An 8,218-nucleotide genomic window follows, 5' to 3' on the forward strand; every position below is an offset into this window, starting at 1 on the left:
GCGGACATCAGGATCCTTCTGCAGCAAGCGTTTATTGTGATGTGAAGAGGAAGACCCCGGGCCCCGAAAAGGCACTGCTTATATATACCCTGGAGCGGCGTGTTCATTTCTGGTTGGCTGCTTGCTCAGGAATGTATATTATACCCGGGGATGGGCTGTGACTTGGCGCGCATTCACCACTTGCACATGCATAGATAACTTGTTTACAAGGAGTGGCAGCGGATGTCAGTGCCATCTTGTAATGGCGAATGCTGTCACCGCTCACCGCGGCCCTCTACATCTCCCCCTTTTGTTTTAATTAAAGACAGGTCTGGCCAATGCCCCGTGTCTTAGGCTAGCTGACGTGATCCCATAACCAGCGCCGAAGATTTGGTGAGCCCTCTGATTTAGGCTATGAGGGTTGCACCCACGTCTGGTGTTCTCCAGGCGAGAGAATGTGCGCCCCAGACTGTGGCTACTTGCAGTGCCCGTCATTGAGTGTACTCACAGCTTATGGTGTGCTCCTGGCTTATGCTGTCAGCCTATTCCTGTTGTTGGGGCTAATGGCAGCTGGCCTGGAAGTGTAGTAGCATCTGTCAGCACAGTCTTCCCAACCCTACCAGGTGCAATGGACACAAGTCCTCTGGGTGCAAGGGCTAGGGGAAGCAGAAAGAGATGCAAACACCCATCCCTGTGCAATGGAGCCATCTCCCAGGGGTCCAAGGGCTGTTTGCCTCAATATTCAGGTACCAGAGCTACACAGACAAGGACCAGCCTGGCCAAGACCCCTCACTGACCCAGTGCAATGGGCTGATCCCTTGGGGTGCAACAGCTGAGGGATCCGTTTGCTGGCTATTTCCTTAACATAGACAACCAGATTTCGGGAGATGAACCTTGTTCTAGGGCCACGAGTGCTTGGGCAATAACGACCTTGTCACGTTTTTGTTGAGCTCTGAGTTTGCAGACCAACCATAGCATGAACACTAATCCGCAACATAGGGCTGTACCAAACAGGCCTACCCCCACCCACTCTTTAAAGGAGGAGAAGGCCAAAGAAATCCAGGAGGCGAGTCCTTCAGTCAGTGAAAGGTCCACGCGCGTTGAGTTGATGGCCACCACCACTGCTCGCAACTTCTCGAGAAGTTCGTCAAATCCTTCTGACCATTCTCCTGCTAGGTAACGAGACAATTGTCTGGACAAATTAGCTGCTCGAGTAAAGTTTTCATATTGAACACTAGTAATACAGAGGGCTCCCAGTTTTCTTTCACATCCCAATTGTGCCAGTTGAAAGAGAATATCTAACCTTTCTTTTACCAAGTCTAGGCGCTGATTAACAATCATCAATCTGCCTTTCAATTGAGCACTCGTAGAAGTATGGAGGTTGACCGCCTCTGCTACTGTAGCGGATAGCTGATTCAAGGCTGTATCTGTCTGGACTGAGGTTGCCATAGCAATCCCAGCAGCCGTAGCTGCAACTGCGCTAATGGAAATTGCCGTTACAATAGCCGCAGTTATCCCAAAATCTCTTTTTTGTCTGAATAATGATAGGGTAGAAGGGGTTTCAACAGGAACAGGGACCCATCGTGGCACCCTGGCAACCATGGCACGCTTAGCTTGTCCAACAGCCCAACACTGAGACATCATCCATGAATCATTGGTGCAGTTTTCAAATGAGGAATTTGAAAGAATAAACAGGAAGGGGGGATAAACAGACACCGGGGTAGGTAAATAACTTGTTTGATTTACAATAGTCTTGCTAACTCCAGTAATTAACTGAGTAGCATTTGTCAACAGAGGGGCCTGATCTGAACCCTGTTTCACCATAGTTCCATTAATAATTCCCGTAAAGGATGTCCTTCCTGCCACTCCACCCTGGAGAAAGACTAGGTGGTTGAGGTCGGTACAACTGCCATTAATCCCACAAAGTAGCCATTTGTGGAAGGGATTCATATCAGGGCCCTGTAGAAAAGGGCCCTCTCTCATCACCGAGTCAGCTCCAGAATCCACCAACATATTGGGTGAAAAGGAAAAGGTTTCATTGGTATCTGCCCGTCGTGTTACTCTGGATTGACAATCAGACCAGGGCAGAACAACTCCCTCATCTTCTTGATTACAAAAGGGGGAGACCTTAGGTTGACGGGGATACTCCCTATCAGTAAAGTCGGGTGGTAAAAATGTTCCATTTATCCAAATGGCCGGTTGCAAAAAGGACTGTGAGAACTTAGTGACATAATTATTATCCTTTTTATTATTATCCTTTTTAGTTGTTAATTTAACCCAGCTTCTCTTGTCATAAAACCACCCCAAGGCTCTCTTCGAGAGAGTTATACAGTTTCCTGTCTCAGTCATCTGAAAGCAGAGAGAGCCCCTTTCAGGTAAGGAGCGATTTTCCCCTAGGGGGGCGTGGGTTTTATCATAGGGAAGATAGGGCAGCCCCATGGTTTTGTTGGTTGTAAGAAATCTTGGAAACACCACGGCATCATGTCTAACAGGTATGGGTTTAGGAAAAGCAGATAATATAGCCCATCGTTGTTCCCTCCATATACTAGGAACCCAAATCTGGAGGATCCAAATTAGGACTGGAAACGTCTGCAGATGAATCCTTTGGGAGGTCATCTTCAGTTGCCATGAGCCTACACGACAGTCACTCTGGTAGCCAAAATGGATTGTCTTCTTCCTGCAGAAAAACACAAACAGCTCCCCTGGATCTTATTAAAATAGGATCCGGGCCTTTCCATTGGCCAGTCAAGACATCCTTCCACTTGATCATCTCCTTTGGCCTATCAGGCTCTAAGCAATGACGGTCAGCAGCCAAATGGTCTTGACTGTCCAAATTTAAAAAATTAAGAGTAAAGAGTGCTATAGAAATGGTTACTCGTGGCACTAAGGGTAGAGCCTCCTCGACTCCCCCTTTTTGTTTTATTGGATAAGATTTTAGAGTGCGGTGAGCCCGTTCTATGATGCCTTGTCCTTGAGGATTGTATGGAAGGCCCGTCAGGTGAGTCACCTCCATTTGGTGACAAAATTGTCCAAACTTTTGAGAAGTATAAGCTGGTCCATTGTCAGTCTTGAGAATTTTAGGCTTTCCCCAGGCACTCCAGGCCTCAAGGCAATGTTGGGTAACATGTGCTGCCTTTTCTCCCGATAAGGGGGAAGCAAAAATGATTCCAGAACAGGTGTCAATAGAAACATGTAAATACTGAAGTCTCCCAAAGGATGGAATATGGGTAACATCCATTTGCCAATTCTGCAATGGCCGAATTCCTTGTGGATTAATTCCCACATGAGGCACGGGTAAAAATTGACAGCAATTCTGACATTGAGTAACTATATCTCTAGCTTCTTTTCTAGTTATATCAAATCGATGACGTAACGTCTCTGCTGTCACATGAAAATTTTTATGAAAATCTTTGGCCAGATCCAGTTTTAAGGATAGGGCAATAGCAACCAACTTTGTGGCTCGATCTGCCAGGTCATTTCCATGAGACATTGGACCTGGTAGACCTGAGTGAGCCCTAATATGTGTAATAAAACCAGGATATCTTCTATTGACCAAGGTAGATTGAATCTTTTGAAAAACTTCTACAAGCCTGCTAGAGGGCCTGATTAATCCAGCAACTTCCAAGACTTTAACTGCATTTACCACATAAAGGGAATCAGGTACAATATTTAAGGGGCCTGGAAAGGTTTCTAAGACTTCCAGTACCACTAAGCATTCCACAATTTGAGGTGAAGCTTCATTATATTGTTTAGATGTAACTCTATCATCAACCACATAAGCGCCTACTCCTGTTTTTGATCCATCTGTATATACCACTACCCCATCTGGGAGTGGTTCTTGAGATAAAATATGTGGGAAGACAGCAGCCTGACTCAAGGCAAATTGTAAAATAGGATGTTTAGGATAATGATTATCTATTTGGCCATTAAAGGAGGTGACTAACACCACCCAAACATCGGAGGTAGCAGTTAATATTTGAACCTGATGTGCAGTGTAAGGTACTATCAGAACCTTAGGCTCCCTCCCAAAATGGGTTATAGCTGCTTTTAATCCCCGAAGGGCAAGCTGAGCGACTGCATCTGGATACCATTCAATAATCTTTGCAGGGGATGCATTAGGATGGATCCATAATAAGGGCCCGTCCTGCCATAACACAGCAGTTGGTAAATGTCTGGTTTTAAAGACACATAAATTAAAAGTTTTGGTCTCATCAATGCGTTTTAGCTGGGCCTCCTGCAAGGCATCCTCTAACATTCGCAGGGCACGGCTTGCAGCTGGTGTTAGTGACTTTGGTGAGGAAATGTGAGAATCTCCTTCTAGAATGTCAAACAAAGGTTTCAATTCAGCAGAGGGAATTTTCAAAAATGGTCTTAACCAATTTATATCACCTAATAATTTTTGAAAATCATTTAAGGTATGTAAATGATCTCTGTGAATTTCTAATTTTTGAGGAACTATTTTCTCAGGGTAAATAGCTGTCCTTAAAAAGGAACCAATTTCTGAAATTTGAACCTTCTCTGTGGCAATATGCAGACCCTGCTGTCCCAATGCAGCAATTAATAAAGTGTATGAGTTCTCCAAAATGGTCAACTCTTTATGGCACATAAGAATATCATCCATATAAAGAATCAAGAGCAGGGAAGGAAATCGTTTCCTAAAGGGTTCAAGGGCCATTTGTACATACAGCTGACACATAGTAGGACTATTGGCCATGCCTTGAGGCAAAACTTTCAAATGATATCTCTTATCAGGTTCAAGGTGATTAATAGCAGGTAATGTAAATGCAAATCTCTGTCTGTCTTGTGGGTGTAGGGGAATGGAGAAGAAGCAGTCTTTAATATCTATAATTATTATCCTCCATTGTCTGGGTAAGGCAGAAAGCAAGGGTAAACCTCTTTGCACCGAACCAACAATCACATCTGCACATTAATGGTTCTTAAATCATGGAGAAGTCTCCATTTTCCTGATTTCTTTTTTATGACAAAAATAGGTGTATTCCAAGGGGAAGTAGAAGGTTCTAATTGGCCATTTTTGACTTGCTATTCAATTAATTTAGTAGCGGCCTCCAATTTCTCAGAGGATAAGGGCCATTGAGGAACCCACACGGCCTCCTCCGTAAGCCAGGGTATGGGCATAGAACCCTCAATGGCAACTAGGGAAAACCCAGACCTTGTCTTCCTGTATTACTTTCATGTGAGATTGGGTTCAATCTTCCTTGTTCTTTTCTGCCAAGGCCTTTTCCTTCCTTACATCCCATTCTTTTCATAATTTCTATGGCTTGTTGTGAATACTCATTAGTCAATGTCAGTCCTAAGTCTTGCAAAATGTCTCTTCCCCAGAGGTTAACGGGGAGAGGAAGCACATAGGGTATAAAGTTTCCTGTCTGACCCTCTGGTGTCTGCCAAGTCAAGGAGCATGAACTGACTGCAGGGCTGGCCTCATATCCCAACACTTGTAAGGAGTGGGATGATTATGTAACAGGTCACGCCTTAGGCCACCAGTTGGAGGAAATAATACTTTTATCAGCTCCTGTGTCTAAAATTCCTACAAAATTCTTCCCCTCTATCATTAATTGTAAAGTGGGTCTAGTTTTAAGATCGACTACCAGGTGAGCGAAGTCAGTTCCTGAAGAACCAAGCCCATTGGCGCCTCTAGGCACCCTGGTTGATGGGAAACAACCATGCAAACTTGAGAGAATAACCAATTGAGCAATCCTATCCCCAGGGGAAATAGAAAATATGCCTTGTGGACAAGAACAGAGAACCTGAAGTTCCCCTGTATAATCTTGGTCTATCACTCCAGGGTGAATCACGAGCCCCTTCAATGTTAGAGAAGAGCGACCTAGAATAAGGTCAACACTTCCCTCAGGCAGGAGACCTTTGAAATCAACTGAGACAGGCTGCGTGCCCACATGTGGCATTAGTAAGAATTGGGAGGTGGAACGAAGGTCCAACCCTTCGGAGCCTCTTGTAGCTCTGCAGCTAGAGGTGTCCCCCGGCTCAGGCTTGTGTCCCATATTTTTTGGTGCCCTGGGACCTGGGGCCCGGAAACCCGTTTTTTGGAGTACCTTTATCTCTTCCCGATGGTGGGGAATCATGTTGAATAAGCTTTCCTTGAATATCTCTGACTGAGCGACACACATTAGCCCAGTGAAAACCTTTCCTGCATTTGGTACAAAGCCCTGGGGTTCTTTTTTGCGTGGAAGCATGACACTCTCGTTTCAAATGACCCGGTTTGCCACAGTTATAGCATACTTTATGGCCGCCAGGACTTGAGCTGTTTTGGCTTTGCAAAATAGCTGCTGCAAGGCCAGCATTGGTCAGTGGGCCTCCAAGTCCTCGGCAGACCTTTATCCAATCTGTCAACCCTTTGCTTCTCCTAGGGGTAATTACTGCCTTGCATTCTGGCGAAGCATTTTCATACACCAGTTGTTCTATCAGTGGTTTAACTCGCTCCGGGTCCCCAAAAATTCTGCCTGCTGCTTCTGTCATTCAAGCCACAAAGTCCGAGAATAGCTCTTGGGGGGCTTGTAATATTTTCGTTAAATTTCCCCCAGCTTCCCCCTTCTTAGAGAGGGCTTTCCATGCTTTAATAGCAGCAGCGGAGATCTGGCCGTATGCTCCCCAATCGTAGTTTGTCTGAGCATTAACAAACTGTCCCTGCCCTGTTAGCAGGTAAAATGTCCATTGTCATTGATTGCCTTCTGCGTTAGCATTGGCTTTGGCCTGTGTTTGAGAAGCATCATGCCACAAGGCTTTCCACTCCATATATTGTCCCATGTTAGGGAGGGCAGCTTTTACTGTATTTTGCCAATCATTCGGAGTCATTGCCATAGCAGCAAATCTCTCGAGCTGCATGACTGTGAAATTGGCATCAAACCCATACTTCTGAACTGATTCAGCAAGTTCTTTAATAGGGGTATATTCTACCAGTGCGAGGACGCGACCTCCCTCTGCAGCCTCAAACACCGGGAAGGCTTGTAACATCTTTCTTTTATCTTCCTTTGAAAGGATGGAGTCCGAACAGCACCCGTCCACGTAGGGCGGAGGAGCACTAGGGACTACAGCAGAAAGTGCTGCCTGGGAGATCACCGCAGGCTGGGGAGCCGCGCGGTTCCTATTCCCTGCCTTCTTTTTCTTACGATTCGGCGGTGGCAGCCACCCATCTAGATGATATCTTTCCGCCTCATAGCGGGCTGCTTCTTCATCTAAGTCCTCCTCCTCTGAGGGACTTAGTTCCTCTGACTCAGAGCTATCAAGTCCCAAGGCCCCCAGTTCCTTTACCGGATAAAGATATTTCCTTTCTGAGGCCTCTTCTCCCTTCCTGCGCTTCTCTCCCAAGGCCTCTTCCCCCTTTCTGCATTTCTCAGGGCGTCCTTTCCCTTACCTCTCACTTCTGCGGACTGAGCGTCTTTGGAAGGGTCTTTTTTCTTAGGCATGTCTTTTCTTTTTTCTTTCTGAGCTCCCTTTTCTTTCTGAGCTCCTAAGCGCTTACCCCGCTCTGTTTCTGATATGCTGTCTTGCAACTCCTCTAGCACTCCCTGACCTGCCACGATAGTCGGGCGGCATTTCTCATCTTGTAGGCACGATCTTACCAGCCTCCACAGAGGCCGGGTTCCAGGCTTCAGTTTCTCATTCTGTTGTTCCCTAATTAAATCACCCTCCAATTTGTCCCAGGAGGCGAGCGTTAGTGACCCTGAGCATATATACCAGGGCGCCACGCGATCTACCTCCTTCACAAACCCCTCTAATGTTTTTGTAGAGCGTTTTAATTCATGCTGTCGCAAGAGCGACTGTAGCACCGTGATCATCGAATGCGAAGCTCCCATGCTGCTCTCTTATCTACGAGAAAATCTAACACACGGGGTGGGGCACCACGGCTTATCTACGTCCGACTAACCATGCCCAACGGCAGCTGGGGGCCTGAAGTGGCGGTACCGGCTCAGGCGGAGGCAAAATTTAACAAGAGAATCAGTGGAAACAAAACGAAACCAAAAGGAAGAGAATGAGCGCTGCCAAAACAAGAATGAGAGCCTCCACGGTACCTTGTAATTGGGGAGAGAAATGAGATAAATCAAGACCAAACATGCCTCTCAGAGCTTACCTTCGTCCTGCAGTTCTGAATCCTCCCCGCGACCGGGGGTCTACTCGGCGCAGGCGATGGTGAATTCCCGGGTTTCAGCACCAGCTGTGACCCGCGCAATCATCTCACCAGCAAGAACACACGCGGACACCAGGA

The 8,218-nt window shown here is 46.3% G+C and overlaps 1 pseudogene; it reads right to left on the reverse strand.

The window, feature by feature from the left end:
• Window positions 1-5,979: 5,979 nt before the first annotated feature.
• On the reverse strand, window positions 5,980-7,790 carry LOC114619248 (annotated as a pseudogene).
• Window positions 7,791-8,218: the final 428 nt, after the last annotated feature.

This window comes from Grammomys surdaster, unplaced genomic scaffold (assembly GCF_004785775.1).
Source record: "Grammomys surdaster isolate TR1022 unplaced genomic scaffold, NIH_TR_1.0 149, whole genome shotgun sequence".
Classification (NCBI taxonomy): domain Eukaryota; kingdom Metazoa; phylum Chordata; class Mammalia; order Rodentia; family Muridae; genus Grammomys; species Grammomys surdaster.